At 39.8% G+C, this 12,509-nt stretch overlaps 1 protein-coding gene across 3 annotated transcripts in view; it reads right to left on the bottom strand.

Annotated features, from left to right (window-relative positions):
• LOC131684436 (LIM domain transcription factor LMO4) overlaps positions 1-12,509 on the bottom strand; it is a 1,051,444-nt gene that overhangs the window by 952,824 nt on the left and 86,111 nt on the right. For all 3 annotated transcript variants that reach the window (XM_058967295.1, XM_058967301.1, XM_058967300.1), the window contains exon 2: positions 4,801-4,818. The gene's annotated coding sequence lies outside the window, so the exon portion shown is untranslated. The remainder of the gene's footprint in view (positions 1-4,800; positions 4,819-12,509) is intronic.

The following is a 12,509-nucleotide window of genomic DNA, read 5'->3' as shown; positions in this document are numbered from 1 at the left end:
CTGCTAATAATTTAATCCTCTATATAGTAAGCAAATCCAGGTGCGACCCAAACTTGATTTTCTGTGTTAAGCTAGTACGCCAAGATCGTGAACAGGAACGACCGTTATCTTATGTATCTTTTAAGATCAGTGTTCCTACTACGCTCGAGGGACTCCTCACCTCAAAGGATTTCTGGCCTCCCGGGATTACTATCTCTCCTTTTTTAGATCGGAGTTTGAACAAACGTTTTCAAACCGCCCCGTTGGTGAAAGAGAATTTGCTACCAAGTCAACGTCTTTCCAATACAATGCGACAAATAACCAATGGATTACCAGCACGAACAATTCAATCGCCGAGAACCCCTTTGCTACTCAATACCCCATTGCCCAATCAACTCTATCAGTACACCCTTCAAGCCCATCGCACACCAACATACCCACTTCAACTGCCACGAGAACGAGGAATTCAGACATCACTGGTTTGAGCCAACAACTCGAATTTTATTACCAAAACGTTGGCGGTATGAATACGAGAATAACTGATTACTACTTAGCCTGCTCCGATGCATCATATGACATCTATGCCTTTACTGAAACCTGGTTGAATGGTAATACGTTATCACACCAAATATTTGGCCCGCTTTACACCGTTTTTCGGTCCGACTGAAATAGTTCTCACAGTAGCAGGAACCATGGAGGCGGAGTTCTTATTGCAACGCGTTCTCGCTTTAAATCACGCCAACTCTTTCCCCCTAATTGCTCATGTGTAGAACAAATATGGGTCGCTCTGACACTTTCAAAATCTACGTTATTCATTTGCGTAATATATATTCCTCCGGATCGTACCAGCGACGTAATATTGTTTAATGAACATCTTAGCTCTGTTACATGGATCGCTTCACAAATGAAAATTAGTGATAATATGGTAATACTTGGCGATTTCAACTTCCCAGGTATTAAGTGGGTCTCCTGTCCCGCTAAGTACCTCTTCCCTGACAACTCATTCTCCACCGTTAGTCACCTAGCAACAGAACTGTTGGACAGTTACAACACCGCAGGACTAGGACAAATTAACAACATCGTTAACAGTAACGGCCGTGTACTTGACCTATGCTTTGTTAGTTTAGACTTAATTAATGACTGTTCCATTTCTGAAGCACCGTCTCCGCTTGTAAAGAAATGCCACCATCATCAACCTTTACATCTTTCGATTCGCGATTGCTCGCCCATCGTCTTTCGAGATATATCAGAGTCTATCTATTATGATTACAAAAATGCAAATTTCCTCGCCATGAACCAATTCTTGAGTAACATCATTTGGAGCAATGTTGTCGATGGAAGAGATGTCAACGAATCTGCAACCGTCATATCGAACGTTCTACTGTACGCTATAGACCAGTACGTACCCAAAAAGTTAAAAAAAACTCCCTGCTCCCCTCCCTGGACAAATAGAACACTGCAACGTTTAAAATCTGCCAAAAGATCTGCTTTGAAAAAATTCTCGAAATTTCGCACGCGCCCATTGAAAATTCGTTACATTATTTCCAACGACAGATATAAACGTTTAAACAAACGTCTCTCTCGTATCCACGAACAACGCACTCAAAATCACCTAAAGTCCAATCCAAAGGCCTTTTGGAATTATATAAATAATCAAAGGAAGGAGTCAGGTTTACCATCGGTCATGATCCGTGATGCAAAAGAAGCTTCATCTACCAAAGATATTTGCGATTTATTTCGTAAGCAATTCAGCAGTGTTTTTACATACGATAAACTGAACTCTTCAGAAATATCTACTGCTGTTCTAAGAGTTCCATGTGGGTTCCCCATCGGTCAACATCCTCGTATCACTTCTGATGCAGTTATTACTGCATGTAGAAAGCTAAAAAAATCATGTAACGTCGGTCCTGATGCGATCCCAGCGATTGTTCTAAAACAATGTTCTACAAGTCTCGCTACACCCTTATCATGCCTTTTCAACGACTCTCTGCGATCAGGGATTTTTCCTGACTGTTGGAAGCGATCCTTCGTTTTCCCGGTTTTTAAAAAGGGATGTAAACGCGACGTGCGCAATTATCGCGGAATTGCAGCCTTGTGCGCTACATCCAAACTATTCGAGTCAATCGTCCTGGATTTTGTCACTCACAACTGCCGTAACATAATAGCTGAAGAACAACATGGATTTATTCCTAAGCGATCTACCAGTACCAACTTAGTTTCATACACATCATACATAACTCATACGCTCCAACAAAGACATCAAGTTGACGCGATTTATACAGACCTTACTGCAGCTTTCGACAAGATCAACCACCGTATAGCTGTTGGCAAACTCGAACAGCTGGGTTTTAATGGACCTTTTCTTAATTGGTTACGTTCATACCTATTTGGCCGTCAAATGAGCGTTAAAATTGGAGATACTCTTTCCCTACCATTTGCTGCTACCTCCGGAGTTCCACAGGGCAGCCACCTGGGACCCATAATCTTCCTGTTATACATGAACGATGTCCACCTTTTTCTAAAATGTGTCAAGCTTTCCTATGCCGATGACTTCAAGCTATTCACGATCGTAAAATGTCTTGATGATGCAAGACTTCTTCAATGCGATCTAGAAATCTTCGCTAATTGGTGCAGCAACAATCAGATGGTCTTGAATGCATCTAAGTGCTCCGTAATATCCTTTACTCGTAAGCATTCATTAATTATTTTCAATTATGAACTTTATGGCAATAATCTTCGGAGAGATACTTCTGTTAAAGATCTAGGTGTAATTCTTGACTCAAAGTTAACATTTAGAGACCATGTTTCATACGTAACATCAAAGGCTTCCAGAACACTTGGATTTATCTTTCGTACAGCCAAAAATTTCAGAAATGTGCACTGTTTAAAGTCCCTCTATTGCTCTCTAGTACGCTCGATATTAGAATATGCATCAGTGGTCTGGGCACCGTTCTATCAAAACAGCATCAGCCGAATCGAGTCCGTTCAACGCAAGTTCTTACGATTTGCCTTGCGCCATCTTCCCTGGAATGACCCGATAAATTTGCCCGCATACGAAGACAGATGTAAATTGATCGGTCTAGACCTGCTCAGTTGTCGTCGCAATGTCGCAAAGGCTTTGTTTGTCTCCGATATTATTCAAGGTAATATCGACTGCTCCGCATTACTCCAACAGCTGAACTTCAACATCCATCGTCGTGTTTTGCGATCCCATACTTTTTTCCGCCTTCCTGTTGCTAGAACTAATTATGGTCATAACGAACCCATAGCCTGTATGAGTCGTATGTTTAATCAACTCTCTGATGCCTTCGACTTTAATTTGTCCCGAGCCACCATAAAAAAAAAGTTTTTTGAAGTCATATCCACTGTTTAGTTGCTTTCGTTTATAAAATTTTTGTATTATGTTGTAAGTAGTACTTAAGCCAGTTTCACTTTTCGAGTTTGTGTTAGACATAGTTAATAAGTACTGAACTTACTTGTATGTTCTATCATTGTATATTATTTATATTCTGTGTATTATATAGTAATTAGCTTTTTTGTCATTAGGGTTAGCATATTGCCTGTTGACAATGAAAAGATGAGAAGGTTTTATGCCTACTGGAGAAGAGGCGAAAATGAGCTTCACTCCAGCGGGCTTTTCCCTGCTCCACAAATAAATAAATAAATAAGATTGCAACGTGGGTGTTGATGGTACGGTTGCATAAATAAATTTCTGCGATCAATTTTGTAGTTCTATCTTGAAATCGTAATAACATTTTCATTAAAAATCTTAGTAAGTTATTGTTTTTGGCTAAGTTGTTACAGTAATCCTTGATTAAATCCAAATAGTGAAGTTTTCGTTAATTGAAATCATATTTAATATTTTCCATATTACCCCGGTCTAATGTCTAATGGTCAAAATCGGCATCTTATGAAGCAGAAGGTAAAAAATACGCAATCGAGTCATAGACAATAGTATTTTCAAATTTAATTCCGAATATAGTTAGATCAGAATCCGTCGATCCAGTTGAACACCGACCGGCAACTTTTGAATAAAAAGATTTTATAGGATCATTACCTAGAAAACAAATACATTGCCAGCCCAAGCCATTATGCACATCACAGCGACGAACAAAACTCTCTGCTTTAATTTAATTTAATTATAATAGAACAATTAAAACCATAAATCACTGTCATCATCTTTGTTTTAAAACATGCCAACGGGGCTGATGCTCGCCCAGAAGCGACGAACAATAGCAGCATACGGGGTGCTCCTAGCCAGTTACTGTCTATCTATGTACACTCAAGTTTTTTTTACGCGGTTTTTTTTTGCGCGGTATTTTTTACGCGGTTTTTTTTTACGCGGATTTTGAAATTTACGCGGTTTTCATTTACGCGGATTTTGAAATTTACGCGGATTTTGAAATTTACGCGGTTTTCATTTACGCGGATTTTGAAATTTACGCGGTTTTCATTTACGCGGTTTTCATTTACGCGGCTCGTATCCCCCGCGTAAAAAAAAAACCTGAGTGTATATATGTATGTACGTATGCATGAAAGCGACGAAACAGGACGTCCACTCAGAATCCAACGGGCAGCCCCCAGAGTCAGTGGTTTGGGTGGAACATTGGCCGTAGCTGCAGCGCGACCGTTCCCAATTTGCGTCCTGGTTTCCAAAGAATCGCGAAAGTGTATACTTTTCGAGACGATACTTCCGTTAAATTTATTCTATTCAGAACTTGCGTGGTGAATGCGGCACCGAAGCTAAATTTCATACAGCCTCATTTCAGTCGACGAGGAGCGATATACTGGCTAATAAGATAGTTAAGTGCATGTACTTACCTAGCCAGCATCATTGATCTGTAATAAAGAAACAGAAAATTTGCGATGAAATAGTCTATACTCATTGCTAGTAAAACATGAAGTGATAATTAATAACCCATGGACCCATCGCGCACTGAATCGACCCTGTCCCCCGTTCATCCTCGCCCTAAACCCTTTTTTCCTCCACGGCACCATCCGCGACACTTGAACTGGCAACGAGACTATGCCCCCTTTGGTGTTTTCTTTTTCAAAAGAGCGGCTCTGAAAGAATAGCAGCGCCCACTGCTCTGGCCGGTGCGCACGTAATCACAGGGTACGATGGATGGGGCTAGCCATGTAGACTCACTAATGAATACAGAACTAGTTTTAATTAGCACCTTTACCGCTCATTATAGCAGTCAACCAAAGTCTGCTCGTGGAACAATGATAATAATGCCAGTGCGACAGCGGATGGCAGCGTAAAAAATTGTACATGAATGAAACATGTCATCCGAGCATAATTGCATGCTCTCGCGCAAACATATCATTACTTTAATCAAATTTGTTAATGAATTTTTAATACATTGGAATTGATATGGCCATTGGTTGAGGGAGAGAGGCAGGTTCCGAGGAAGAGGAACGTATTTGTTGCGTTTACAAATAATTGAAATAGTGCTCAAATTGTGGAATGAAATTAAAAATAGTAATAATGAGGCGTGCAATCGGAAATATTTGCTTGCTAAAATTTGTTAAATGTTGGGGTAGGCTGTATTTGCTGACAGGTGAAATGTCCAACAAGTATTTTGTGATTGAAATCTGCCTCGTGTTTCAACAAATCCGACATGAAATAATGACGACAGCGAAGAAAAAACGTTGACTACCGAATGTAAATTGTTGAGCTTGTATTCATATTTTTCGATACATGTACTTTTAATTAATTTTAATTTCAATAATTTATTGTAATTAAATTAAATTTTACATATTTACGGCAAATTAATATTTCAACACCCCGAACAAATGGACGTCGGGCCAGCCCCGATATATGTTGTGTGTAAATGGGGCGAACAATATGGAAACATTTAATATCGGACGACGTGTTGCGAGGATATGAATCGGAGCGAAGCAGCAAAAAAGTATTTAAAAATATTAATAAAGATGATTTGTACGGCATCGGGGAAATTGAACCCATTTAAGTTTAATTTTATTTTCATTTCCTACTCCCCCTCATTCGGCAAACCCAGGTTCGAATATTTACCAGCGTGAAGGGCAAAATAATGTGCTGAAATACTTGTGTGAATAAATTATTTCGTCGAATAAAAAACACATTTCTGGCTCCCCACCACCCAATTCGATTCATTTAATTCAAAATTATACGAATCAGTACAACTCATATGCTATTACTCTCAATGGGCACCCCTTCCTCGACATGGGAAAAGCCTCCATCTGGAGCGCCTCACCAATTGTGAAACTTCCCGCAGACTTTATTTACCTCGTAAATTCATTATTTTATTACAAGTTAAATCTTTTTGAAAAAGTTACAACCGAGTAGAGAGCGCGGGCACCATTTGGTTTCCACCCGCCACCGGGGACCGATTCTATTGAGTGTTCACAATTTATTTCTCGCAATTCCTTCACTTCACTTGGTGTGAATCTACGATCGACCGCATGAGACACCGAAACGCAGGAGGGCTTTTTTCGACCCCCACTAGAAGCGAGTAGAAAAATCTCGACACTCTTCATTGGAAAGCAATTCATTGGAAAATGTTCGGCAAGCTTTTGGTCTTACACAGGTCACGCGAGGTTTTCACAGACTTAGGCTACCCCGAACGATGCGAGCCGAGAGTAGAGCAGGACTGCCTGTGCATACGTATAAATTTCCATCAATTTGAATCCTTGGTTTTACTTTACAGGTTGTTGCAGCTGGTTCTCCCTCAATAAGGACGAATTCTCACCACTGGTGACGGGGCGCTGCTGGAGGAATTGCAAACGGGGAATTATTTCAAATGTTGCAGGAAAATGTACTTTATGGGATAAATATATTTGCTCACTGGCATTTTCATAAAGAATGAAAATTTATTTGATTAGAAACCTATTTAAAAGCTTCTGCAGCAGAAAGGTTTTGCTTCTCCGTCATCTCACTATTGTGATTGAAACACATTTCGATGTATTTTAAAAAAATCATAATGTAGGATATCGAAGTGGAAGTCCCGCTTGCACTGATCGATGGATATGGGTTCCTGTTCCCACATCGTAAGAGGCGACTGAGGACAAGAGTCCTTAAATCAAGGTGTTTCTCTGTGCCGAGGCTGACAGGACTAAAATGTTCCATTACTCTTACTTGTTTAAGCGAATCTCTGACACAGTGGACGTTTGTTTCTTCGCAAATCGTTGTATTCAAATGATGGTCAAGTCCCTAATACCCATTTCGGGGTTCGCTATGGGCAATTATAAGCCAACGGTATCTTGTAGCTGCTGTACAACAAATGCTGATGATGAAATGTGTAGTGCTGTAATCGAGCATGGTTAGAGTAGCACAAATTAATCTTCAGGAATTACAGCAACTATGAATCTATCCCACAAAAGCTTCCATACCATTGGTTCAACAACGTTATTTCCGTAAAGGAAATTTCTATGTTCGTCTCGTCTTCGTAGCTTTAAACAAAAATGGTATGACAAATCCACGTGAAATGCCTCGTGCATGTATACTTGCGAATAAATCTATTAACGCATGCCTTATATTCGACTTCACAGCTCGCGATATTTGTGCTGTCACCGTCAATATGACTGTTTATAACATAGACAAAAATACGTCTTTTGTTCGGCATTTTAGCTGCAAAATAAACCATCACCTTCTGATGATTTCAAAATGGTTCTATCATACTGTGTGTGTTAACCATCCTAACTCCCAATAGCTGGTAGTGATTCACAGAAAAAAGATGTTTGCATGTATTTTAACATATCCTTCCAAATAACTTAGTTCAAGGATTTAGGTAGTTGTTAGCTCAATTGACTTTCCGATGACCCATTTCGTGTACAGCGCCAGACATGTTCCGAGGACATCGTTCCATCAACCAGCCCCGCCTTACTGTAATGTTTGTATCAAATGGATTATAACATTACAATAAGACTTTCGATTCCTTACATGAGGTAAGAAATCGACGCGTATTTAGAGTATTTATTTGATTTTTGTATATATAAATTAGAATATGTCTGTAGAAAAATATACCAGTTTTTCTATTTCCTTCCTCATCTCCTACTTACGCGAGTGACTGATACTTGCTTATCCATTTTTCGTCCCATTCCAAACCTTCTCCAGATATCCTCAAAATCTCCAGCTTCTTTCTCACGCATCAAACAGCCCGAGCAATCCTTTCTCTTTCTCACATTTGCAGGTACAGCGCAATCCCTCCTTCAGTTTCCGCTGGTTTCTTCAAAACCAGTTCCCGTATGGTATATTCCTGTGGAGTGGGTTGGCCATCGACACCAGTCCATCTCCCTAGAAGCTACCTGTTTCTTTTATTTCGCTGTCGGCTGAGACTGTTGCTTTAAATGGGTAGGATGATAAGAGAAACAGGGTGAAAATAGGCTCACTACCCTATACACCAAAAAATCAAATAGAACGATCTCACCGACAATCAATCAATCTATCCCGGTCAAACCATTCGGAATTTGATTCGCAATCCTGTATGGAGTCAGTATGGACTCCAGCTCAAACGCAACAATCGATGCCGAAACCGATTGATTCGGAATCGGTTGCTGCATCTGAGCTGGAATCCACTCCGACTCCATTCAGAAATCCGAACCGGTTCCGGAATGGGTTTAGCTGGGATTCCTTTCCTTTGCGAAAATTTCTCTTCTATCTTCGATCAACCAAAGCGATGAACCTTAAAGTCAGGTTTCGATGGCGCCGCAGGCACTGAGTAGAACGAACGGGAGTGTATTTTAGTGGCTAGAATCACACCCGTACTAGGTAAAATAACGAAAAAAATTTTTTAAACTGTTAAACTGTACTATTCTCGCGACATTTTCACCAACTAATACACAGCTTAATGGTAGACACGACCTAGTGAATGGTTGGTTTCGTTTTTCGATAAATTACACTGTATTTCACTCAAAAACTTTAAAAAACTTTGAACAAAAACAAAATCACCTTCTAGCGGCTTGGCAGTGCTGTCACTTCAAAATGGTTCTATCATACTGTGGCGGAAATGGGTTTCCCCTCTTAATCGGCCGTAATGCCGTAATGTTCACCACATAATTTGAGGTAGCTCAGATATCAGTTTGAGAGGCACCAAATTGATGGAATACCTAAGCAGTACAAATCTGCACATACTTAATGTAGGAAATCGCCCAACATTTGCACGAGCTAGCAGAGAAGAGCTGTTATTTGTAACTCTTTGCTCTGACGGTATTACGCATGAGTTGGCAAACTGGTTCGTGCCAAACGAGCTCGAACCGTCGTTATCTGATCATAAGAACTTCGTTTTTGATTCTTTAAACATCTCGCTAGATATCATTGCATATCGTAAACCCAAATCTACGAACTGGGACTAGGTTTCATGGGTATCTTCCGACGATTGAATCTCCAAGTGACTTGGATGAGGTCATGGATAAAACAAACTCACACATAGTAGCAGCATACCAAGAGGCTTGTCCGCTTCGAGTTGTGCGTGTTTCTAGAGTGGTGGAATACGGAACTTGATCGACTCAAAAAATAATGTGGAAGTGTTTGGAATCGTAGACACAGAGGCGGCCTTTAAATTGGCTCGCAAAGCTTATAGAAATGCCCTTCGATCCTCTGAGCGAAGTGGTTGGAAAAGCCTCTGAACAAATATTTCAAGTCTCGACGAGACTAGTAGATTAAATAATTTACTCTCGAAATCGAAATACTTTCATGTCACTTCGATTAGAACTGCTAATGGTGAATAGTCGTCTGAAGAAGATGTAGTACTCCACTGTGTTTTTGACACACATTTCTTAGGCTGTACGGAGCCATCACTGACGACAACCCCTGAGTAAAATTCTGGTTGATCTGATTCATGGGCATTTGCTCGTAGAATTGTGACAACCGAATCGATCAAATAGGCGATTGAATTTTTTTCTCCCTATAAGTCTCCGAGAAAAGTTGGAATCATTCCAGTTCTACTACAAAGAGGATAAGAACACTTCAAGTATATTTTGAAAAAAAAAGATCTTACTTGTAGTCTTGCAACAGGATACATTCCATTTGAATGGCGGAAAATAACTGTAAAAATTAATTCCCAAAGGTTACCGCGTCACTTATGCGAAGGCAAAGAGCTTTAGACCAATCAGTCTGACCTCCTTCCTTCTCAAATCGGTGGAACGTTTAATCAACCACTACATTCGGGATGTTAGCTTGGGCGAGCACCCGCTGCATGCAATGCAACATACATATCAGCGGGAAAGTCTACCACCCTGTTACACAATGTTGTCTACAACATTGAAACAGCTTTTTCACAAAAGCAATCAAGTTTAGGTGTTTTTCTCCACATTGAAGGTGCTTTTGACAACATATCTTTCGAATCCATTTTGGAAGCAGTACGAGGTCATGCAGTACCTTCATACATCACGAACTGGATACCCCCAATGCTTAGCAACCGACATCTGTGCTCATCGTTAAGACAAGTAGAGATAAGGAAATTGATTATCTGTGGATGCTATAGAACCTTGTTGGCGATGGCTTGTTGAAGAAACCTAACGAGCTTGGGTTTTCGACATATGGTTTCGCCGATTATTATCATATCACCGGTATTTGCATTAATACACTTTTTGATTTGATGCAACAAGCCTTATGTTGAGCAATGGTGTCTTTATGTTGAACAATCAATTAATCCAAATAAAACATCAATTTCACGCAACGAAGGATTACAACCGGAGCTCATACGTTGCATTTCTTTGACACTGAAATTATTGTCGTAAATCAAATTAAGTACGTTGGGGTAATATTTGACTCAAAACTTAATTGGACAGCTCACATTGATTTCAGCATCAAGAAAGCTGGCTTGGCCTTCGGCCAATGTAGACGAGATTTCGGCAAATCTTGGGGACTCAAACCTAACTACATTCAGTGGATCTACACAACAATTGTTAGACGAATACTGGCCTGCCTTGTTTAGTGGCAGAAGGAAGAAGTCATGACAATCCAATCAAAGTTCGACCATTTTCACAGGATGGTCTTGATGACGATGACTGGTTCGTTCACTGTTCTAGAAACACTCCTGAACGTAAAACCACTATATGTGTTTCTGAAACAAGACGCATCTTCTTGTGCATTCCGTCTTGAAGTTTTCTGGGCTCTGGAACAGTGACCCAATAGATCGTGCACCTTGGCACACAAGACTGTGGCCCCAAATGGTTACATGGGATGAGTAAATACTTGCTACCAGTGACCTTGTAGTTTTCATTTTAAACATTCAATGTGAGAATTCTTCCTCGCGATAAATGGCTGTCTGGCTGTATTGATCGACGACATGAAGAACATGTAGTTTGTTATACTGACGGTTCTTTGATGGAGGGCCGAACCGTTTCTGATGTCTATCGTCGTCAAAACCAATCTCATTTGCATGGTAGATACTGTAACGTATTCCAAGCAGAAATCTTCGCGATTCTGTGTGGCGTATAATCGGCACCTCAACAGGGAATTTACGGTAAAAGAATCTATTTTTGCTCTGACATTCAGGCTGCCCTGAAAGCACTCAGTTCGGCAAATCCAGATCGAAATTAATAATCGAAAAATATTCATGTCGTCGGCAACAGAAAGGTAGAACCCTTGTAGTTTGATATCGTCATTAAAATTGAAGAGAAATATTACTGGGCCGAAGTGGTTTACATGCGGGATGCCGGATGTAGCGAGAAATGGTGCAGATAGATAGCTCTTAATGCTGAATTGGAGTTGCCTTCCACCGAGATAGGAACGAAACCAGCGGAGAAATTGTCCACGAGCAGTCCGAGTTTATCTAGCTTGGCTATTGCGATACCGTGGTTAATTATGTCGAAGGCCGCAGAGAACTTTTTGTCTCGATTCAACTATTGAACGTTATCAGCACAGAATTTCTTGTATGGTGGAATTGTATACGGAACACTTACGTTATCTAAGTTCGATTTCCACCTTATTAACTGTAACTCGACTTGACAAGGGTTGATGTATTTACCTGTTGGATTGAGCATTTCGTTCGGTTGTGAGGTAGATGTTGAGTGAAATATCAATACACAGATCATCAAGTAATCCACCTAGTAGTGATAAAATAGATTACTAAAATAATTCATATTACACTCGTAGTAACACTGAGAGCATCTGTATTTTTGAATCGCCAATTTCTAGTGAAATTTTGACTTCTTTTGCAAAATTTGTTATATATGGCATAAAACTACCTGTTTCATATTATAAATATTTGTTAATATTTGTTAATGCCCAAGCTAATTTGATGTTTGCGATGTAATTGTGTAGGTATAGGAAGACAAAACTATTTTTGTCTGCTGTATCCCTATATTTTTTTACATTTTAGTGTAAAGCAAAGCCACTCGCGGAAACATACTTAATGTTTCATTCTACTTCTAAATTTTCATAAGATTTTTCTAAGCCCGAAGAGGCGAATGACCTTAAGATTAAAACCTCTATAATCGAAATAAAAAAAATAAATAAATAAGAATATCTGTTTTGTGATTTAATATTTTTCAAATAGCATATTCATTGTATTGGTGTGAACTTTTATAAAAAATAACGGATT

The sequence above is a fragment of the Topomyia yanbarensis genome, chromosome 2, assembly GCF_030247195.1.
Source record: "Topomyia yanbarensis strain Yona2022 chromosome 2, ASM3024719v1, whole genome shotgun sequence".
NCBI lineage: Eukaryota > Metazoa > Arthropoda > Insecta > Diptera > Culicidae > Topomyia > Topomyia yanbarensis.
The sequence above is the reverse complement of the archived record's forward strand: the minus strand, read 5'-3'. Positions and strand labels throughout refer to the sequence as shown.